Consider the following 24,444-nt stretch of genomic DNA (forward strand, 5'->3'; position numbering starts at 1 on the left):
GCTACTGCTAGTCGTTCCTCTGTTAGCTTATGCTAGCTAGCCGGCTACCTTTATAATTACTGCATGGAAACGGAGTAACATTACGTTTAAACATTATGTCGAGGTCATCATACAATACTACACTCGACATGAGGTTAACGTTACCAGCCCCGGAGAAATCTCTCTCTCTCTCTCCACTCGACATGAGGTTAACGTTACCAGCCCCGGAGAAATCTCTCATACTACTCATTCATACTACACTAGTACACGTATGAACTCGACATAACGTTACCCCGTTTCCATGAAGTGTTTAATTAGCAGCAATCTTGTTGAAAATGTAACGTTAATAAATGCTCCGAGCATAGCTCCGGAGAAATCTCCGGAGATCTCTCTCTCTCTCTCTCTCTCTACTCGACATGAGGTTAACGTTACCAGCCCCGGAGAAATCTCTCTCTCCCTCTGATCTAAAGATAAACAAAGGGTTTTTAAAAGTGTATTTATCTTCTCGTATAGTACCAGAGAGAAGCTGAGGAGAATCAACCAGCAACAAAAGCAAAATTTGTTAAAAAAATAAAAATATATAATAAAAACAAATTATAATTTTTTTTTAATCAAAAGTATCGATACTTTTCAAGGTATCGTATCGAAGTCGAAATTCCAGTATTGTGACGACACTAGTATACGGTGGACGTCGTTGCAATGAATTGGGCGGAACAGAGTATTTTAGGGTCATTTTTAGTACATTGTCATGAGATACTCCGCTTGCTTTGGCTAACTGCTAACATGCGCGGACTGATGACGACATCAACTCGACTCTCGAGACATTCACAGCAGCAAAACAAGTCAGCCCGCGTATCGGCGCCGGGCATAATAAGTTAATTAAACTTGACAGACATTATATCGGCGATAATTATCGATAGAGTTATATGAAAATAATTTTATAATTTTATCGCGATAACGTTTTTGGTCATATCGCCCAGCCCTAACATATACTATCGATAATCTAGCGTTTATTTGAAAACGATTCATAAATAGGCCGAAAAATGACTTGTGTATTCCAGTAAAGCGCGATTCCTGCAGAATCTTTTTTTCCCCCCTGGAAGTTTAAAAAAAAATAGCGTTTTTCAAAATGGTATAAAATGGAAATTAACTGATTAAAAAACAATCCGTTTCGACAATGTTGACTGCAAACAAGTCATTGATAAGCAATGGGCATATTAGACACATAGCCATAATTTAAGATAAGATATAGTTTATGCGTTCGCAAATGTGATCACCCTCCCATTGACTACAGCGTTGGCACTCAATCGCTATTTTTGGCTTCCCCTGCTGGCACGGAAAGTGTTAACATACTTCATTCAATATGAGGGAGTTAGGCCCAATGGGTTATGCAGTGAGTTCAGTCACCCTAGGACCTGGTCACATTCAAATATTAGTAGTTACCGATACTGGTATTAGATATTGGTCCGATAGACTAAAATAGGGTATTGCCGTCGGAGAATTTACCCAATACAAAAAGCTTTGTATTTAACACACAGAAGCATGTTAGATCTCTCTCTATAGATCAGTCTAAGTGTATGTTCAGTAAAAGTGATGGATTAGGCAATTGTTATCGCCCGGCCGATACTGAAGGTTCAGTGTCACTCAGAATCAGCATGTTCTTGGCATCTAGGGATCTCAGGGAATGTATTCCGAGTGTCAGAAATATAGTAGGGCTGACCTTCGAAGCTTTTTTTGGCAATAGACGCTTCGGGGCCGAGCTTCGATTTTAATTCAATTTTTTTTTTATATCTTATGTTGTGGGACTTGTACAGCACTTAACTAAAGTGGATTGGATTAATGAATTAAGTAGCCCCTTTCGTGACTGACGCAGCCAACAAGGTTTCACTCGGCTGTGTGATTTAATTCAAGGTGGATCGCTGTTGTCGTTTGAACAAATTCAGATTTCATGGGAACTACCAATCCCCCAAATCAAGAATGTTTAAGATGAATGAAGTAAGATTTTGATTATTTGAAATATGGCCAAACTATGCACAGAATTATGTCAGTCCAGGGCTGTACGCTAAGCTTTTTCACTAGGGGCACACTTGCCCCTAAATGAGAAATTTAGGGGCAAAGAATATTTTTTAGGGGCACATTTTTAAATAACTATTTTACCATTATAGTAGGGCTGGGCGATATGGCCTCTAAATGATATCGCGATATTTTGACATTTCCTCTAAAGCACTTAAAAATGCTTGATTTAACCCTTTGATGCATACAGTCTCGCCAATATGATGATTATAATAAGTCCCTGCAACATATGTTTGCATTATTAAACCATGAAGATGCTTTAAAAAATAATTTAATGAAAATGTACTAAGAGTAGTCTACTGACACACTAATAAAAAAAATTATTTACATCTAAGACAATTTATATAAAAACTCTTGGGTGCCTTTTACACAGTACTGTGTTTTCTATCCACTTTAGCCAAACACACACACATATATATATACACATACTGTGAGAAAATAATAATCACACAGACTTAATGATTTTAGAATATTTCAGATAATGAAATTAAATGTTTATATCATCAACTATCCAGTTAGTATTTATACTGTGTGTAACATTTGGCTACTTTAAATCATTGAATGTAGAGAGAGAGAGAGAGAGAGAGAGAGAGAGAGAGACCTTCGCGTTTTGATAGTCTAAGCTGCCGTAGGTGATGACGTCACACTCGAATGTAAACAGGAAGAGATGGAGACACACGGAGATGGAAATTCAATGATATACAGAAATGAATAACCAATAAATATGAAGTTATGTTTAAACTTCTGTTGTCAAGCGTAACTCAATATAACCCACCCCCTTTCCTCACGAATGGAACTAGTCTTGTGGAGTCCGCTTTGACCGTTTTCCAGGGTTAGCAGAGATCGCTAGTTAGCTTAGCATAATCCTAATGGTAACCTTGGTTAGCAGCTACCGTTAGCTCATTGCTCGTGTCAATTAAATTGCATGTTATTAAAGGTCCGCGCTGGTCTGTCTAATGAAATTACAACCGCAACATTATATTGCACTGTACAGCCCTGGTTGTAGGCTAATGTTTTACTACAATTTGTATGGATTAATTTAGGAGTGAAATGCGAATGAAGGGTTGAAATCACCACTCGCAAGCTTGCCCCCAGATATTATTTTAAACTCGCACGGACCAAATTAGGGGGCAATTTGCGATCATATCATCGCAGTGTACAGGCCTGCAGTCTACAAGGTCCGGATTCTACATGGTCCGGCAATGTAGACCTTGTAGACTCCACTACAGACCAATCATCAGTGAATGTTCATGCATTTTTAAGAAGGGCCACTTCCACAAAAAAACAAAGAACTCACCAAAACATCTCAGTAGCACCTTATCTAAATGTTCTATTTCATATATAGAGATTCATATTTATTTATGTATTTCATGCATTTCTACATTTTATTTATTCATCCCAGTATCTTTCTTTCTTATGTGTGGAATTCTACAAGGCATGTGTGGAATTCTTCAAGGCATGTAGGTGTATATGTGTTTGAGGATGATATCCTTCAAACAGGCAATAGTGATGATATAATTTGGGCAGTGCTGAGCTGGGTTACTTTCCTCCGGTGTATTTGTCCCCCGGCCCCACCCACCCACACAAATCGAAGTAAAAGAAATTGATTTTCTTTTTGAATTCTTTATTTTATTTTTTTTTTAACTTCGATTTTTTTTTTATGTTCGAAGCTTGTGCCATCGAACGAAGCTTCGAAGCTTCGAAGTATTTAAGACAGCCCTAAAATATAGTGTCCGCGTTACTAGGCTTGAGTAAATTGTGATTAACCAAAACGAGACATGCAATTTGAAATGTGATTGATTATAGAATATCAGGCCTATAAATTACCTTATTATGGCCAAATCTCCCCTTTCCAACGGCAGAGTTCAATCTGGATTTAGCATCACCAGGCGTGATTCACAGGCGTGAATGAAATCTACTGTAAGTACAGATACTTTTTTATAATGTAAATTTATCCGCCATTTTATCAGATTGCAACCCGTTTGCTACACGTAACTGTGTTCTGTTTTATGGCAATAAAAAAAAAAGCAACATTAATTCATACATTGTGTAGAGATGGATTTATGGCGTGTGATGTCATTGTCGGTCCGGTACCGGACCACTCTGGCTTAACACATTGGGCGCCGGACCCGACTATAGTAGGTTGAGCGCCAGGACCCCAGAAAACAAGAGTATAGTCGGGTTTTCATCGTTATCTCTTTTATTCGATATTTCCATTCATAAAACATCCAGGCAGCCTGCGTTATCACTGGGGATGGGTCAGAGATTGCAAAAGTCCAATACCACCGCCTGCCGCCGCTATTGCACTCCATTTGAAACGATGTGGCTTGGTGTGTGGGCCGATCTGCGGCCTGCGGGCGCCGGGCGGGGTCTAACTAGTCGGGCAAGCCAAACGCTTATAACGCATGAATCGATGAGGGTCGGGCCCCCCCGGTTCATGTTCATTGCTGGATTACGTTGGCAACACGATCGACATCAGTACGGAATGGCGATCAGATAATTGGAATATTCTTTTCGGGACCGATTCTGGTCAAGGTAAGGGCCATTGGTATCAATATTGCGTTGATTCAAAAATTCCTTCATGCGATAGGAGCGTGTGTGTGGCGTGTTCCATTGGTTGCGATCAAAGCACGGCATTTCAACGGTAAGGTAAACAGCGACCTCTGGCGCTGAACGTGTTAAGAGGTTAAGTGTGGCGCTTCAGAAACAACATTTTCAGTTGTGAGATGTACCATGTGATAACCCTATATCACTTTTAAGAGTTTCATAAAGTTGTTTATTTCATTTATTAATGTGATCAAGTAGCCTTGTAACAAAGCATAATGCCACCCAGTAATGAGTTACTGGTTCACCCAAGAGACATTCCATTCAGTCAGTGTTACTGGTACACCCAAGAGACATTCCATTCAGTCAGTGTTACTGGTACACCCAAGAAACATTCCCTTCAGTCAGTGGTACTGTACACCCAAGATACATTCCATACAGTCAGTGTTTGAGCCGTCTGCTCATTCATAGTATAGCTGCACTCTAGCAGCAGCAGGTTCAAAAACCACAATAATAATAATAATAATAATAAAAGAAAAACATGTCCCGGGGAGGGTGCAAGGCGAGCTATTATATCCTGTTTTTCTGTCACAGTCATACAAGAACTGAGCTGAGAGAAGAATGGAGCCATGTGTTTTTAAACAGCGATTTTACACCCACCTCTCTGCCAGCTGGGGCCACACACACACACCATTCAGACCTGCCAAGGGACATTTGTACACTTCAACATCGTCTTTGCCCTCTTCTATGTTGTCTCATTAGCCACATTGCATCAGCATGGTATCGGAGGCATGCAAACTGTTTGACAAAGTCCTCACAAAAGCCTACAGGACTACATTAGCCTAGTCACACACACTACACTGACAACACACTGGATGAAGAAATTGTACACATGTTGAAGTGTAAATGTCCCTAAGCTTATCGGTAGGATATTGTCATTAGTATAATGTTGTTAGGTAAGCCCAATGCCATCAGACCAGCTTCCTCAAGCACCATTGTGGGCCAAGTAAGTTGTGCAACCATCTGACCAGCCTGTGGCACCATGGTAGGTAAGGATGGATCTGATGTGGAAAGAACACTGAAATATACTAGTCATGTAGAAGTACTACTGGTACATCACACTGAAATATACTAGTCATGTAGAAGTACTACTGGTACATCACCAAAACTGTATTAAAGTTGGAGTAAAGAGTACTTGTCTAAAAATAATTACTGATAGCAACATGCTTAACACAACCTGCGCCAATAACGAGTTACGCCGTTTTTTCCCGTCATGCGTTGAACGCCAAGAACGACTTGCGCCGTTTTTGGGATCAATATTTCATTTTTTTTGCCATGGCATTCATAATTCATCCAGCCAACCTCCAGACTCCAGCGGGACCCTGTATGAGATTGCAACGCCTCAATACCGCCGCCTGGTGGATGGTCGGGCGAGTTACACTCTCGCCAAAACCGGAAGTGCCGATCGGTGCGTCGAGGAAATCCCTCCGGCAGCGATATCTTGTTACGTGGCTCTAGTGCATTTGGATGGCTTTCTAAACTTAATAATCGATATGATTTCGGCGTTTATTGCGCCATACAAACCGGAAATGGATGTAGGAGATCGGCGTCAAATAATTGGGATATTTTTCTCATCGGCGAACAATAAGAGGACACTAACGTTATTTTCAGCCCGATTGTTTATTAATTTCACTGGAAACCATCTGATCAATATATCAACCCGTTAAATAAAACTAAATAAAGCCGTTACTGACGATCAAGGAATTATAAACAACCCCCCCCCCCCTTTCCTTCACGCATGATGAAGCATAATGTATACCAATCATATACATTTGAATTTTTTAATATAGCGTGTATAGGAAAGAAACAGCAATCGATAATCTATCATATGCGTCAGGGCTAGGGATGGGTACCTTTCACATTTGAACCGATACCTGTGAATCGATACCGGTACCTTTTTTCAGTACTTTAGGTCGCTTTCACACAGGGGCTGTTTGGTCCGGACTTTGGACCAGAATTCGATAGTCCGGTTTTTCGGGTTTGTGTGAATGCGCGTCGAACTCGGTTTGCGGACCAAACAGGCGAACTCTGGTCCGCCTGAAAACGTAGGTCTCGGTTCGACTTCAGCGGACCAAATATAGGAAGTGATTATTATTACCACTGCTCGCAGCACTCACTGCAAAACAAGCACACTGTATCTAATCTCTATCTATCTATCTATCTTAACTGTGCATCTTGGGAAGAAGGAAGAAAAAACGCGGCTTATTATCATTACCGAGGCGCACGGCATTGGATCAATGGCACGTCAATACTATTATTACCTTACCACTGCTCGCAGCATTCATTCACTGCAAAACAAGCACACTGCATCTATCTCTCTATCTAGTATATTATCTGTGCATCTTGGGAAGAAGGAAGAAAAAACGCGGCTTATTATATTATTAATAAAACAGCTACTTGTGGGCACTCATAAAAACACCGTGGTCTACAAGTTGTTTAGCGAGAGGATGGTGGTAATGTGCTTCAATAGAACAATGGATCAATGCCATGTCAAAATTCGCCTCCGCTGATCTGGAGGGCTCGCAGACAGTCCACACACAGACACACACACGCGCACTGCGGCGCACACACACACAGGCTCGCAGCCACACACACATTTCCACTGTCCAATAGACAAGCGCCCTTTTCGACCGCGTGACATTGTTCAGAAGGTTTGGTCCGCCTCACAGATTTCTATGTGAACGCAGGCGAACCAAATGAAGAATGCAACAATGTTGCAACTTCACCCCCAGAACCGCACCAAGTCCACCAAAACTATATGTGAAAGCGACCTTAGTCTAAAGAAATTTAATTTACCTACCTCAGTCGTGAAAAAAAATCAAAACTTCAAATAACTACAATTTCGACCGTTTTCGGCTTGCCATTGCTCCGACTGCTTTGTTGTTGAATCAAGTCAAATCCTAGGTAAGCATATATTGTGCGTGTGAACGTTGACATGAAGAAAAAAGCAAATAATTTTTTTTTTAAATCGGTATCTCACTTGAATCGATACTCTGTAGTACCGACGTGTTTCGGTTCGGTACCTTAAAAGTACCGAATTCGGTACCCATCCCTAGTCAGGGCCTATAACGCTCGTTTTTGGAATTACTGCTATACCGTCTAAAAACACTTATATTCTAGACGGTATTAACACAACAATGTATGAATGAAAAAATATAACGTTGCCACATCCTGAACGATAGATAATCGATGTTGAATGGGCCATAGTAATGTCAATATAGCAATAACATTTTAAAAGTTATAGCCCTGCAAAGAAGGTAAACATCTCCATAGGCCTTCAACGGTGGCAGACTGGGTATATTGATGGATATAACCCATGGCGCCCAATGTGTTAAAAAAAGAAAAGAAAAAGACAGTAAGTAACCTACTTAAGTTAGCCTGCTTTCAAGCAAAAATGTTACCCGATAAAATGTAGCCCAATATTCATTTGTTTTGTTGTGTCCTTTCAGCACATTTAGAAGGACAATTATCATCCCAGGGTTTAGGGATAGTCCCTTTTTAAAATCATATCAGCAAAACTGCCATAAGGTAAGACCAATGTTCAGAATGCCTGTGTTACTATAAGACCAACGTCCAGAATATCCGTTTTTTTTTTTATCCACTTTTTCTCCCATTTTCTATATTTTCTCCCATCCCAATTTCGTATAATCCAATTCAACCCTCCCCTGTCACGAACGCTGTTTCTTGCCTCCCACAAGCCGGCTGCAATGTGGACTAAAGGCCTCTGCATGCTACAGAAACTTCAAAGCAACTGCAACACAACATCGACAAAGCAATGGTGTTTTAGACACTCTGCCTTTATGCTTCTGCAACATCGACGCGCAAAGTTAGTTTAACTAAAGTTAGTTTAGGTTCGTGTTAACGTTAGATAATGTACAAAATAAACGTATTTCCGGTGATTTTAGACGTCGCTCTTTTATTTTGAAATCCCCCGACCGGAAGTGTTATAGTGTCTGTTGCTAGCAGCTTAACTTTCTGTGCTTTTCGAGCTAACGTTACCGTAACGTCATTAGTTTCCAATGGAGAGGACCTCGGCTCACATGCAGCTCAAACTACCTATTGGAATAAATTAATTTATTGATGTTTAACTTGTCCCTGTGTGTGTCCAGTCATTTCGACTAGCAAACGTTGTATTTAACGTTAAAGTTACCTCAGGATACCATTGTATTTAGTTGGTTAGCTATGTAGCTAATGTGGATAGCATTTTGTATAGCACCAATGCTAGCTGGCTGGCTACAGCTTTATTTACTAAATTATGGAGGCTTTTTAATCGTCAAGGTAAGAGAGGATTTGTCATGATCAACTGAAGGCGTATGCTATGGAACAATATGTGCTTGGGTTTTCAGAAAAAGGCCAGCTATGTGACGCTAATTATTTAGCATCAACGCTGGCTGGCTACAACAATGGCGGATGGTATTCTCTGCGAGACCAATATTATTCTATGACAGCCCCGCCCCCATTCGCTAACCAACCAATCACTGCTACGCAATATCAACGCAACGGTTGTTTAGGTTAGATTTTCGAGACATGTACGCAGCATCCTCGCAACACAGTCTACAAGACCCTAAACAACAACCGTGCTGAAATCGCGCTGATGTTGTGTTGAAGTTGCTTTGAAGTTGCTGTAGCATGTAGAGGCCTTAAGTCATACATAGCACAAGTCCCCTCCGGTACTTGAGGTAACAGCAGTCGCATCTTTTCACCTGCGCAGCTCGATCTCTGTGTCGAGGAGTAACGCGTGGGAGGCTCACGCTGCCCCCGACACTTCCTGATTCTACTGCGCAGGCGCACCAACCGACCTGTAGGAGTCGCTGTCCACAACGCCCGATCCCCACCCATCAGTTTCCCACCCCCTAATACGGCCAATGTGTATTAGTATGAACGACCAGCTAAACTGAAAGCAATGTGGAGCGCTGGGCTCGAACAGGCAAGCCCAGCGTCTCCGTCATTCGTGGCGAGCGCCTTGCCCACTACGCCACGTAGCCGCCCTCAGAATGCCTGTGTTTTACTATAAGACCAACGTACAGAATACCTGTGTTTTACTGTAAATGACAGATCTCACTGTACTCTCACTACTAAAGACTGGGCTACTACAACCTACATTATGATTCCAAGAGAATGATGCTGGTGCAGCAGTCACCAGTGTTTCAGTCCTACAGATCATAACAAAAGCCGTGCTTTTGAGGAAGGAGGTGTACTTCCGCAATGTGTTGGCATAATAGAATTTATTGAAGGGATCTAAGCTACCATGCTGAACCTTGGAACTACATTATGATGCCGCCGTAATTCATCCCTTTCTGACGTTTCTGAAATGAGGAAGACATTAACATGCTGGTCTGTTGACAAGGCCCAACAGTTAGCCAAAGCATACTCATAAATCACATTACTCCCATAACAGACTGTTATTATGTTTGCATGCTGTTGCCTACAGGTCATTTGTCATATGGGCTATGGTCATAACCAACAATGATTTTGGATCAGAAGTTCTAAGCCTATGTATGAGTTGGCCAAGGTCTTTGGAAAGCCTGTACTTGGCCTCGTCACGCTAATAATGTGGTTGATATGGATGAGGGAAGGTAGGCAAAACATCATGCAAAACATCTTCATTCACAACAGCCATTGTGCTGCGTCCGATGTTCAGAAAATCTACCCAACATACCAGAAACGCTGCAATAAGATCCCTTACATTCCAACGGACACACTACACACACAAACAGACACGACAGTCAGACACACACACGCCCCTTCCAGTGTTGTTGAGAAGTGCAGCTGTCACTGTACCTCCAACTATAGGCACCGTTTCACAATAGATCACAAGCAACAATAAATCACAGATTCCTCTTGAGTGTGGGTTCTTAAGACTGTTCAGCGCTGAGCACAAATCGGAGACATTTAGTCTAATCCTGGCATGGACACAAATTTGAAGAATTCAGCCCTGCCCATACAGGCCACTAGTGCTCTAGTAAAGAAGGGTCCCACCAGAGATGGGCCTATAACCCGTATTTTCTAAATCCCCTGCTCTGGAGTGGTTGGTAGCTATAGCTAGCAGAACAACAGAGCTGGAGAGACAGCATGTCCAGACAGTCAACAAGGCTCAGTGTGTTTCAATTCCACCCTCGATAAACAAAAACGGTGCCAATTCTGCCCCACTCTATCAAACTCCTCACTACAAAAAGGAATTCAATTTGGGTGTTCTTGACGTGAGAGGCTGGATTATTCTCATCACTTTTCTGTTCACGTTGGATCTACTGCTCCTCATGTCATCCTCAGACTTTCCCATGGGGAGAATAGACTTATTCATTGGCAGGCTGTGTCAAGAGAGAGAGAGAGAAGAGAGAGGAGAAAGAAGAGAGAGAGGAGAGAGACGCAGCTGTTGCAACAGAAACCTGAGACCAACAACATTAGAGCTAGACTTTGACAGGTTGGAAAGCAATTCCATGCAAGAGAAGCAATATGAACAATTTTGATATTTTTTCTGCTCCAACCAGGCATACACCTGTTTGCATACATCCCGAGGTCTTTAGTTTGATGGTGACGTTTGCACAGCAGTCGGCACGACTAGCAAGTGAGGACGCACTGATTGCACAGAAACGAGGTGACAAGAATGTCTTAACTTTTGAGACAATGAATGGAATGAAATTGGACACACTTAGCCCAGCAAGTTATCATGAGAGCCTACCATGTCATAATGACAACGTTGAATTGATTAGGCTAGTCCACGACACAGCACAGTTAGTGTAAACGTCGCTACTACCGAATGTGAAGCTGGACCCGAAACATCCATGGGTTTGTTTGAAAGGCTGAGAGGGGGAAGCCAGCTTGGCTATAGCTAACATAGCGTTACTCCTGTCAAATCCACCCGCAAAACCTAAGCCAGAGTTTAACTAACAAGTTCATTGTTAGAATAACCACCTTACTTGCATTTGCAAGGCAATTGAGTGTTAATCAAAACACTTGTTTCGCTCACAAGTGGCTAATGAAAGCGGCTAGCAGATTAGCACTTCCTCCGGCATCTATCCATGTGAACTCGTTTGACAGTCAGCCCCCCTGTTTTCTCACACACACACACACACACACACACACACACACACACACACACACACACACACACACACACACACACACACACACACACACACACACACACACACACACACACACACACACACACACACACACACACACACACACACACACACACACACACACACACACACACGCGCGCACAGCTCAGTGGCGACGATTTTGAGGCATTGGAAATCACATTCGTTGACGTTAACCCACACGAGACACAAGACATGCTTAAAAAGTTGACGAAAACGTTAAACTCACCGGTGGTTTTGTCGGAATAGTATCTTTTTGTTGCAGAGGAGGAAGAGCCGCCGACGTGTCGACAACGCGGTACTAGTTCCACCACAGTAGCAGCGACGGTCGGACCCTGCGCACCCCTCCCTCTGACGCCATAAAAGCACAGAGAAAAAACCTCTCGTTTTAAACCCCGCCCCTATGTATTTTAATTGGTTGACATTAGGGATTGTGCAAAATAAGCCAATAAAACCTATATTTGCCTTCTTCTTTGTCCAATAGTTTTATGGAAACTTATTTTGGGCGTGTCTTTCTGCGGTCGTTGTTATTTTCTAGAGACGTTCTCCGGTCCTGTCTGTCCTCCTGTCTCAAATACTTATACAATTGCAATACGTCAATTACGTTTATTATTATTTATGGCCATGGCACATTTTATAGATTGGACTAGATAAGGAGCACATTTATTTTAGTGCACGCAAATTGTGCGTCCTTTGATATTTTGAAACTCCCAAATTGCGTGCAGTTATAGATTATAAACCTGTATTATCTCTCTACATGATAATACTTAATGTTCCTCTCTGTCAATGTGTAATATGTAAAGTTCTTGTTGTGTAAGCTTGATTGATTGATTGATTGAAAACTTTATTAACAGATTGCAGAATGGGTACAGACTACAGTACAGCTCAATTGTATAAGGGGATGCAGACCAGAGAAAGACTTTCGTCTTGTTTACATCAGGGTCCCCCATTTTCAATTCAGCTATCTTGGATGTGAATAATAACATTACTGCTTGTTTGCTATTGTAAATGAAACATCTACATAATCATTCATCCTTGTTCTGCTTGGTCTTTGTCAGCTGTTACAGTATGTGAAGTACGTGTAAAGTACAGAGCTGTGTAAGCTATCAAAAGGAAATGTATCCCGTTGGCCTCTATCCCATTCATAACAAGGTTCCGGGCTTCAGATAACCCCGAGGAATGCACTGCATAGTGAACTTCCTGCAGGCAATACTGTATCTTCTCTATCTGTGAGACCCTAAAGAGTGATGGATGCTGTCAAAGGCATGTTTAAACACAATGTTGGTTGGAGGGCAAGCATGCAAGGCAGGGCCGCATGCATGGCAACAGGAATGGAGAGAGAGAGATACACACACACACACACACACGCATGCGCACGCACATGTCAATGACATGAACAGTCTTTGGAAAATGTCAAAGTTTTACAGTCACAACATATAACCTTTCCAGAGCAAGGCCACATTTTACCCTGGTGTGCTGTCAGCCTCTTCACAACCTGCAACAAGTAGCCTTGAAGTTGGGACAAGATTAATTGAGGGCCTGCATCATTGGTACTAGTAGGCTATAGTTGAGGACATACAGAGTAGTATGAGCCTAATTAGGTGTAGACAGGATGATGGACCCAGTACCTCCTCCTCATCAATTACAGTACCACTACACTTCTGATCGTTGACCAAAGACAGGGAGTGATTTAAAGGAACACACCAACATTATGTGAAATGGTCTGAATACGGACCAGATAGCCTAGCTGGTCAAGATGTTCAAATGAGTGTATCTCATGATCCACTAGTCATACAGTCACAAAACAGATCATGATGATATTTGAAATGTGTAGTTACAGTACCATTCACGTGATTCTCATTAAATCTCAGGTGTGGGATCTAGTGACCACCATTTGCAAAAGTTGTATAAAGGCAGTTGGCAGGCCAAACGGTTTGTCCAGATTATGGGCCAAATGGTATCATTGAGGATGCAGGCCATTTCAGGGATATACCTGTTGTCAGCATCCAACAGCACATGTCTAGTTTCACTAATCGCTTTAGTATTGAGAAACTTAGCACTGTGCTGCATCCTCTCACCAGACTCCAATGTGGCTTGAGTTGTGCTCTCTAAGTTGCCCAGTTACAGAAACTCAAAACCTTTGATACAATGTATGGTTTGAAACTATTTCTTCAGTAGAACATATGAACACACATCTGATTATACTATGAGTTTACTATTTGGGTAAAAAGGTATGTATTGTGTTTTATGAAGGATAAAACACTTGCCTCATTGGATTATATTGGAGCCTGATGAGAGGATGTAGCACAGTGCTACATTTATCAACATTAAAGTGATCAGTGAAATTATGGGCTGTACTAGTCAACATCATGCCAGACAACTTTTAAATAGGGCCTGGATAAAAAAAAATTAACCTGTCCTTTAAATTGGAAAAAAGCAACCACTGCATAGAAAATATCTCCTGGAACCTTGGTCAGGACAAGCAGACCACTAAGGCTAGTAGAAATAATTTAAACGTCATTGATACCAGCGGCGTACGACTCCTACTGTTTAGTCAAAGGACTGATAAAGCTCATGGTATGTTCAGTGTCATGGCATCATCCAGCAGGCTATATCCAGTGTGTATGACACTGCCTGCTTCTAACTGCAGGTAAACATATACAGACAGGGATCAGGTTTCCTCCTACATTATACCCCCCCCCCCCTTAACCTATTAGAGTCCTAAACTAGAATATGATTCCAAAAATGGAAAAACAATACAGTAGCTTTAATTTAGGACACTGGACATTTAGAACATGAGCATTTCCCAGATGTGTAAAAAATGGATCAAAAGTGACACCTTGTGGTGATTATGAGTAGTGTGGATATAGGTGATCATGGAATGAAAAGTATGTAGACTACTAAAACAGGGGGTGCATCATGGTCACAAGCTAAACAATAAAAAAAAATAAGAAAAACATAAACACTGTAGACAAATTATATTGAATAGCTCTATTGCTGTGGGCTGTATGAATCAATAATGCAATGCTTCATGTGAGCTATTATGTCACAATGGAATGGTTACAAGCAATCATTTGATATCTTTAACTTTTTGCTGTGATATGTGACTGGGTGCTCTTCCAAAGGACTCTATTGAGGCACGTCATGTGCACAGATAGGGTCCAGGCCTGTAGACTTCAAGAGGACGGAATCAGAGTCAGCACACATGGACCACTTTTAACATAACCTTCAACTGTCAACAGACTGGAATACACATCATGTAGAATGCATACTTTTACTTTTTATACATACATCATACATACACAAGTACCAATATCATACTTCAACATTTTTAATTAAGTAGAATTTTGAACAGAAGACCTTTACTTTCATCAGAGTACTATTTCTACCTTTACTTAAGTTTCTACTTTACTTAAGTAACTGAACTGTGTACTGTCATAATCTGAACTCTCTGAAAAATCCTCTGCTGCCCCCTGGCGGTCTGTTCACACTACTACAGGCACAGGCAACCTCCCTGTGGTTACATATTGTCTGGAGCCTGTTGACTGTAATTACTAATGTCCTCCTCTGTCTGGGGATGTTTTTGTTCCAGTGAGCCCCTTGTTATTTAGCCCTGTGTTCCCTGTGTATATTCTTATGTCCTGGTCTAGCCCTGTTTTCCCAGTGTTGTTATGTTTACTATGTTTATTCCTGCCTGTTAGTTTAGTGTCTAGTCTCCTTCCCTTGTATTTGTGTGTATTGAGATTCTTGTGTCCTAGCCTGTCAGCCCCCAGCTGTTCCTTGTCAATTAATTAGTACCTGTATATATTCATGCCGCCCCCTGTCTACCAGTGTCGCGCCATTGTTTTGTCACCTGTGCCAGTACCTTTTGTTCTGTTTTGTTCCAGTACCTTTCCGTGCTGTTCTGCCTACCTTGTTGTGTTCCCCTCGTGAAAGCCTTGTATTCCTGTATTTCCTTGTGAGTCCGTTCCTCTATTTTCTAGTCCACGTTTTCCAGCTTGGCTGAGGTTTTCTTTCGTGCTTACAGTTCGGTTTTGTTTTGTACCCCTGTAACGTGTGCCTTGTTTACTACTGCTCAGTAAAGCCTTTCATTATACTTTACTCCGTCGACTCTGCCTCCTCTCTCTGGTTCATAACCATTGTCCAGCATTTGGGTTCTACACACCTTCCCTCGCCACAAACCCTAACAGAATGGCGCGACCAAGCCTGAACCCAGCGAGCAATGGGAGAGACCGAGCAAGCGACGCACTGCTCACCGTGGAGCGTTTCTTCGAGGGAGATTTCCGCTCTTCGTCCTCGGGGGAAATGATGCAACTGCACGCGCTGCTCACCTGCGCAAGTGAGACGTGCAGCGCGGAGCAGGCTCCACTGCTTGCGGAACACAACCGGCAGCTGGGACTGTTGATTCGGGCGCTCTGGCCCTCTGCCCCCAGCGAAGCCACGTATTGAGCCGTACTGTATTGTACCCATTCTGCAATCTGTTAAATAAAGTTTTCATTCATTCATTCATTCCAGCACGCCCTCCCCCGCAAGTAAGACCTCAGTAGCTCCGTCTGCTAGCATGTTAGCTCCGTCTGCTAGCGTAGCTCGCGCTGCACGGAGGTCCCGGAGAGCTAGTAATGCTAAAAAGGCTAGCTTAGCCTCACCTGCTAGACTATCGGTGGTTAGCACCTCAGCTAGTCCTACTAGCATAGCCGCCACCGCTAGTATCGCCCCTATAGCAGTTAGCATAGGCTCCGCAGGCCTCGCTGTCCAGGTAGCCAGCTCAGGCCCTATAGCAAACAAAGCCTCTAATGCTGGGACCGCCCCGCCGGCCGGCAAGGCCCCTGTGGTTAGCTTAGCCCCTGTAGCCATTGTAGCTTCGACAGCTACCCCCTTAGCTCTCTCTGCTAACACAGCCCAGGCTACTAGCACTGCCGCTAGCCTAGCTCCCGTAGCTAGTGCAGCTAGCCCCCTCTCTGCTAACACAGCCCAGGCTACTAGCACAGCTGCTAGCCTAGCTCCCGTAGCTAGTGCAGCTAGCAGAACCTCTAACCAGCTAAGACTATGGTTTCTTCGGTTAGGAGACTCAGTGTAGGCTCGTTTTCTACCACTAGCTTACTCCCTCCTGCTACTGCTAGCGAGGCTTCTACAACTGGCAGAACCTTTGGTGATAGAGCAGCCTCTGCAGTAGCTACCTACCTAGCTGCCCTCGCGTGCACAGGCCCTATAGCTAACGTAGCCTCAGATGCTGGGACCACCCCTTCGGCCGGCATGGCCTCCGTGGTTAGCACAGCCCCTGCCGCTAGTGTAGCCTCGGTAGCTACTGCCTCAGTCCAGTCCGCTAGAGCGCCGCCTGCTAGCGTAGCACGCACTGCTAGCAAGTCTCAGAAGGCTAGCAAAGCTAAGAAGACTAGCATAGTCCTTCCTGCTAGTGTAACCCCTACAACTAGCACCTTAGCCCCTCCCGCTAGTGTAGCATCTACAGCTAGCATCTTAGCCCTTCCTGCTAGTGTAGCATCTACAGCTAGCACCATCGCCCTCTCTGCTAGTATAGCGTCCCCTACTGGTCCCGTAGCCCCCCTCTGGGACAGGTTTCATGAGGCACATTCCCTTTTACAAGAATTCTTGGGCAATTATTCTCTGGCCTGCAGTCTGGAGGAGCGAAAGAGCGCTTATCGCCTGGTGTTCTCCATGATGAAGTGGAGTCCTGGAAGAGCATGCAAACTCTGGTTACTGGCCGGGAACATGTTTAGGGTGCTCTTCCAGGACCCCAACTCCCCAGCCACTGCCAAGCTGCGAACCCTGTCAGGCCCTTTGCAGATAGCAAGGCCTCTACAGCTAGCTTAGCCTCTACAGCGAACCAGGACTCAACTGCTAGCTTAGCGTCTGCTGCTAGCATAGCCCCAAGAGCTGGTTCAGCCCCTGTAGCTTCTGCAGCTTCCCCCCTGACTTCACCTACTAGTGTAGCCCTGCCTGCTAGTGTAGGTACTGCAGCTGGCACCTCAGTTTTCCCCGCTAGTGTAGCACCTACAGCTAGCACCCGAACCCTCTCGGCTAGTGTAGCCTCTACAGCTAGCACAGGCCCTGCAGCTAGCACTGCACAGGCAGCTAACCTAGCCCCCGCTAGTGTAGCCCTTGCAGCTAGCACAGGTCCTGCAGCTACCACTACCCAGGTAACTAGTCCAGTCCCTACTGCTAGCATAGTTTCCACAGCTAGCATGGCCTCCTCTGCTGGTGAAGCCTCTACTGCCAGCATGGCCCCAGTTGTTAGAATAGCTACTGCTAGCACCTTAGCCCCATCTGCTAGCGTAGTTCGTACTGCTGGTAAGCCTCTGAGAGCTAGTAAGTCTAGGAAGGCTAGCATAGCCTCACCTGCCAGAGTACCTACTGCTAACACCTCAGCTCTGCCTGCTAGCCCCACTGTGTGTGTAGCTCATTCAGCTAGCTTGTCTCCCACTGCTAGGACTGCCCCTCAGCTAGCAAGGTCAGTCTCCCTGGAGCCGCCCCGTCGGCTAACCCCATGGTTCCTACAGCTAGCCCCACTGTGTGTAGCTCGTTCAGCTAGCTTGTCTCCCACTGCTAGGACTGCCCCTTCAGCTAGCAAGGTCAGTTTCCCCACTGCTAGGACTGCCCCTTCAGCTAGCAAGGTCAGTTTACCTGGAGCCGCCCCGTCGGCTAACCCCATGGTCTCAACAGCTAGTACAGCCCCGTCTGCTAGCTTAGCCCCTGCAGCTAACCAGGCTTCCACAGCTAGTCCAGCCCCGTCTGCTAACTTAGCCCCTGCAGCTAATCAGACATCAACAACTAGTACAGCCCCGTCTGCTAGCTCAGCCCCTGCAGTTTGCCAGGCTCCCACAGCTAGGACTGCCCCGTCAGCTAGCTCGTTCCCTATGTCCCCTGTTCCTCCTCCGGCTCCCGGGGAGACCCCGACGTCTAGTCCGGGTCGTGCTCCTGCTCCTGTCCACGGGGAGTCGCCTGCCTCCGGCTTCTCGCCTGGTCCCGTCTCAACGTCCGGCCCGGCCACCGCGGCTGGCCCTTCCTCGTCGTCTGGTCTGGCTCCCACGTCGGGTCTCGTCTCTATGTCCGGTCCGGCCTCCACGCCCGGGCCTTCCTCTTCGTCTGGTCCCGGCCCTTCGTCTGGTACCGGCTCCTCGTCTGGTCCCGACCCCTCGTCTGGTCCCGGCTCCTCGTCTGGTCCCGGCTCCTCGTCTGGTCCCGGCTCCTCGTCTGGTCCCGGCTCCTCGTCTGGTCCCGGCTCTTTGTCTGATCCCGGCTCCTTGTCTGGTCCTGGCTCCTTGTCTGGTCCCGGCTCCTCGTCTGGTCCCGGCTCCTCGTCTGGCCCAGCCCTGCACGTGGTCTACGCCGTGGTCTGCGTAGACCACGGTCCGTCCGGGGTCCTGCGCCTGGTCCCGAGATCTGCACCTGGAGTGTCCCCCGTCCAGGGTCCTACTCCGGGGTCGTCAACTTTGCCCCTCTTCTCCGGGCCCCCTCGTTCGGTCCCGTGGTCTGCACCTGGAGTGGCCCCCGTCCGGGGTCGTCGCCTTCGCCCCTCTTCTCCGGGCCCCCTGGTTCGGTCCCGGGGTCTGCACCTGGTTGTCGCCCTCGCCCCTTTGGTCCGGGCCCCCTGACCGGGCCCCTGTCCCCGTCTCCAGCTCCCCTCACCGGGCCTCTGTCCCCGTCTCCAGCCCCCCTCACCGGGCCCCTCTCCCCATCTCCAGCCCCCCTAACCATCCCCTGTCCCCGTCTCCAGCCCCCCTCGCCGGTCCCCTGTCCCCGTCTCCAGCCTCCCTCTCCGGGCCTCTGTCCCCCTCTCCAGTGCCCCTGGTCCCGTGCGCCCTTCTCCGGGCTCCCCTCTGGTCCTGTTCCCCGGCCCCCCTGCTACTGTGCCCCTCCTGGGTTCTTTTCTCCACCCCCCGGCTCCAGTTTTCCATGTCCTCGTCCCCAGTTTTTTCCGGGGTCTCGGCCCTTCGCCCTGCCTGTCCCTGGTCGGTCTTATGGGTCGTCTGGGAGCCGCACCTTTGGGGGGGGGAGGGGGGGTACTGTCATAATCTGAACTCTCTGAACAATCCTCTGCCGCCCCCTGGCGGTCTGTTCATGCTACTACAGGCACAGGCAACCTCCCTGTGGTTACATATTGTCTGGAGTCTGTTGACTGTAATTACTAATGTCCTCCTCTGTCTGGGGATGTTTTTGTTCCAGTGAGCCCCTTGTTATTTAGCCCTGTGTTCCCTGTGTATATTCTTATGTCCTGGTCTAGCCCTGTTTTCCCAGTGTTGTTATGTTTACTATGTTTATTCCTGCCTGTTAGTTTAGTATTCGTGTGTATTGAGATTATTGTGTCCTAGCCTGTCAGCCCCCAGCTTTTCCTTGTCAATTAATTAGTACCTGTATATATTCATGCCGCCCCCTGTCTACCAGTGTCGCGCCATTGTTTTGTCTCCTGTGCCAGTACCTTTCCGTGCTGTGATCTGTTTTGTTCCAGTACCTTTCCGTGCTGTTCTGCCTACCTTGTGTTCCCCTCGTGAAAGCCTTGTATTCCTGTATTTCCTCGTGAGTCCGTTCCTCTATTTTCTAGTCCACATTTTCCAGCTTGGCTGAGGTTCTTTCGTGCTTACAGTTCGGTTTTGTTTTGTACCCCTGTAACGTGTGCCTTGTTTACTACTGCTCAGTAAAGCCTTTCATTATACTTTACTCCGTCGACTCTGCCTCCTCTCTCTGGTTCATAACCATTGTCCAGAATTTGGGTTCTACACACCTTCCCTCGCCACAAACCCTAACATGTACTTCCTCCACCACTGCATTTCACCCAGAAGACCTCCTTTTATTTTGATATTCCTAGTCCATTAAGACCGAAAGTACAACTCTTTATCTTAAACTGATTTGACACTGGCCCCCTTAGATTAGATTCGATTCCATGTTATTGTCTACTGTCATGAAGATTAGCACCCAGGCATGTGAAAATATATGTATTTTTCTTATTAATTCTCTACCAGGATGATCAGTGGTAATATTGACGAGGACTACTTGAGCCTCTAGATGGCAGTAGCTCACCATACTGATGGGTCAGCTGGCAATGGGGATGGATGACTGTGTTTAACACCAGTTCACAGTATCCTCACCATGTATTCTCAATCATTTCCTGACAATATGGTTACATTGCTATAAATGCAACTTACCTTCAGCACCTGTAGTTTGATTGTTATATGCATACAATTGATAGTTGCCTTCCAAGATAGTGGGCTGATGTAATGACCTATGAATGCATCTTCAACCGCTGCTAGACCTGTGTGCTGCTGAAATATCCTCCCAACTGGGTTGGATTTAATTTAGGTAAAATTACCGTATCGACCCGAATATAAGACCACCCTGATTATTAGACAACATAACTTTTTCTGGTATAATTTGCAGCAAAAACACCATCTTAAATTTGGGACAATATGGTAGGTCACACGCATGCACGTATGAACGCACATGCACATGCACACACACACCCATAATCTCACTCACACACACACATTTCAGATTAGTTTAGTTTTAGTTTTGTTAGTATTTGTATCATTGCGTATTTGTTGCAGGCAGTCTACCATGTACAAATAAACAATGCTCCATACTAATGTCACAGGTTGATGGGATTTATTCCATATTTTTCTTTTGCTGAGTGCTGTTAACAGAACTCAGCTATAGGGCGACAATAATGTGGTCAAGAGGCATGGTTTCTATCTTGAGCCTGAACTGGCGTGACTTGTCTTTATTCACATGGTAAGCAGCAGTAATACAACTCTTCTCTCTCTGAGAGACATTGGGGGAGAGAACGAAATGGGTATATACCTTTGCTTTCATAGTTGCCATAAGGTAGAGTACCTGGGTGGCTCCGCCTAGAGCGCCCTCCAGTGGGAACAGATATATATGCAACTAGGCAATCACAGGTGGAGACAATTATATATGCAGGTAAACAGTTACTAGTGTAAACAGCCATATGTACAGTTAGACAGTTACTAACAATCCTACACAGAGCCTCTGATCTCAACACTCCCACTTAGGTTTGCATTAGCATACTGGCTGACTTCTGGGAAAAACATTAATTTTTTTTTAAACCCACTCTCCCCCGTTTTCAAAAAAACAAACCTCTCCACACAAACCCCTCCCCTAACCCCACCCCCAAAATAAAAACTCCGCCCCCACTCCAAGTATTAAATTAATAATCAATGCCGTTAGCCCCTCCGGTCCTCTGGAGACAAGCCGTGACTGCACTGGCGCATGGACAGAGACCAAGGGTCCTTAAGGGCCCAGGTAACCCTAGAAAACACCCCGTTCTCTGCTCCTGCCTTTTTCAATCTCTCACAACGTCAACTTGCCTGCCTCTCACATATCTTGGCTTCAGCTCTCTCTCTATAAATTATGTGTTGGGTGGCCGATTGTGTCCGAGTGGCGTCAGTTTATGTGTGTCTGTCAGTCTGTCTGGCGTGTTCATCTGTATGCATGTTCATGTACCTCTGTGTTTTATATCGATGTGTGCGTGTGTGTGTGTGTTGTGCGTGAATAAAGTGTTAAGCGACAACATCAGCGTTTGTTGTTGTAGTATATGCCCCCCGCAGCGGGCCTGTGGTCCCCTTGCCCCCCGCCCCCCCCCCCCCCACACTGACAGGATGGGGTGAGTGTGCATAGCGGGAGCAGAGAGAGAGATGCCGCTGAGACATTGGGCGGGGGCGCCGCCACCTGCGGGGGGGTTGTCAGCCTCCACTGGTCTTGAAACCTGAAACGACAAGAAGTGGTCTAATATACAGAGAGAGAGGAGGGGTGTCGGGGAGGGGGGAAGACAGGAAGACAGAAAGGCACGGGGAAGGAACGGAGGGAAGATGGGGGGAAAAAAGCAGGGGGAGGAGTGGAAGGATACAAAAAAAACAAAACAACACTGAGGTCCCTTAAAAAATGAAAAAGTATGCAGAGATCTGGTCATGCCATGGTGGGGGGTGACAGGTGTAATGGGCTAAAGGCAGAGCTACAATCAATTAAAACCCCCCAAATAAAATGAATGTGTGGCCCCCACTAATGAACACTGGCCTCTGTTCAAAAGACAGAGCGAGAGACAGTGACAGGTGTGGGATGGACAGGAGAGGGGAGGTGAGGGCAGGAAGAGGAGGAGCCAAACTGATGACAGCTGAAGATAGGAGGGATGAGGGGGAACTGGTCAGAGAACGACAAAAGGCAGGGAATAATGATAATACCGAAACTTAAAACACAACCAACTCATCATCCCTAGTGGAAGTTATACATATGTACGGTACATAAACAAAAATGAACATCGTAACCATCGCCATCGTAAGATATCCCTTTCTCGTCAATGTGTTTTTCTTTTCTTTTTCTTTTTTTGCAAGCATTTGTTTGGGGGGGGGGGGTGCGGGGGTGGGAGTGTTGGTGGGCTGTGTGGTGATTGGTTGTTGTGAAGAGGAAGTGGTCACAGCCAGACTTAAGGACACATCTGCAGCCTGAGAGACAGCATCATCAAATCATCATGTAATCTCCCTCCCTCTCCCTTTTTTGTTTTTCTTTTCCCCAAAAAAACAATACAAAAACAATACAAAGAAAAGAAAAATGAAAAAAATGCCACCATATACATTTATCCCCCAACGGCCAGCTTATACCTTACCAGGGGCGACAGCACCAACCTCCACACGCACCACGCTCACACACAATCGCACACTGCGGCCAGTCAGTCTATCTGTCCAGAAGAACCGGGTTTGTTTTCTATTTTATTTTTTTCCCTTTTTTGTCTTTTTTTTTTCTCTTCTGGGGAGTTTCTTCCTTTATTGGGGGGAGGGGGAGGGGGAGGGTTGGGGATGGGGAAGGTTGGGGGACTTTTTTCATTCTTTTTTCAATAGGAACAAAGAGTAAGGGGAATACCACGCTGTTGTTCGCTCTCTGCCCCTGAAGGCTCGTCCTCTGCCTCTGGGTGGCGTGTAGCCGCTGTAGTATCGCGCGCGTGACGAAGAAAAGTTTCCTCCCTGTGAGCGGAATCGTGCTCGAGGAAAGCCCCGGTCTGTGGTGCTGATACCGGGCCTGTTTGTTCTCTTAGCGCCCACCTTTATCTGCCTTCCTCGGAACAAGGACTTGTCCAAAGCCATGGCCGTCCTGACAGACTCCTTGTCTGCGAACTCTATATAGGCAAACCCTTTGGGATGCCCAGTGAATTTGTCACACAGGATGGTGACTCTGTTGACGGAGCCGTAGCCGTGGAAGTGGGCCTCCAACTCCTCTGCCGTCGCACCGTAGTACACGTTTCCAACGTAGATCGATCTCCCATCTGCTTCCATCTTCTCCTCGCTGACTGTACTGTTCTGTAGCTCCTTCAGCTTTTCTGCTTCTTCCTCCATCTCTCGCACCCGCACTTTGATGGCCTCCAACTCCGGGTCTTCAATCGCAGCCTCTCCCTCTTCTAATCCCGGCTCCTTGTCGCCGACACCCGGGTCTTCCAACTCTGGATGCCCGGGGTCCGAGTCCAGTAGAGATTCATCCGCCAACCCGTTACTGAACTCCGCCATCGCCGTGTTCCCGGTGTTCCGACGCGCCTCGTGGTTGAAGCGACACTGCTAACTAAAGTGATGAATCTGATTAAATGTATTGTTTCTTTTATTAAATCAACTTTCCAGCCCCCCTGTCAACTGTCAAATGATGTCAACTGTCAACCTGAATTAACATTCAGTAT

At 45.6% G+C, this 24,444-nt stretch overlaps 1 protein-coding gene and 1 pseudogene across 2 annotated transcripts in view; both read right to left on the reverse strand.

Moving 5' to 3' along the window:
- Positions 1-12,110, reverse strand: part of fam49a (family with sequence similarity 49 member A) — a 129,628-nt gene extending 117,518 nt beyond the window's left edge. Inside the window, exon 1 of the mRNA XM_084315339.1 lies at positions 11,989-12,110. The gene's annotated coding sequence lies outside the window, so the exon portion shown is untranslated. The remainder of the gene's footprint in view (positions 1-11,988) is intronic.
- A 10,191-nt stretch (positions 12,111-22,301) lies between these two features.
- On the reverse strand, positions 22,302-24,280 carry LOC311228936 (polyadenylate-binding protein 2-B-like; annotated as a pseudogene). Its single transcript has 2 exons — positions 23,646-24,280; positions 22,302-22,494 (listed from the first exon to the last, which is right to left on the reverse strand). The product of its transcript is annotated as a polyadenylate-binding protein 2-B-like (transcript).
- Between the last annotated feature and the right edge of the window lie 164 nt (positions 24,281-24,444).

This window comes from Notolepis coatsorum, assembly GCF_963971535.1.
Source record: "Notolepis coatsorum genome assembly, chromosome: 5".
Classification (NCBI taxonomy): domain Eukaryota; kingdom Metazoa; phylum Chordata; class Actinopteri; order Aulopiformes; family Paralepididae; genus Notolepis; species Notolepis coatsorum.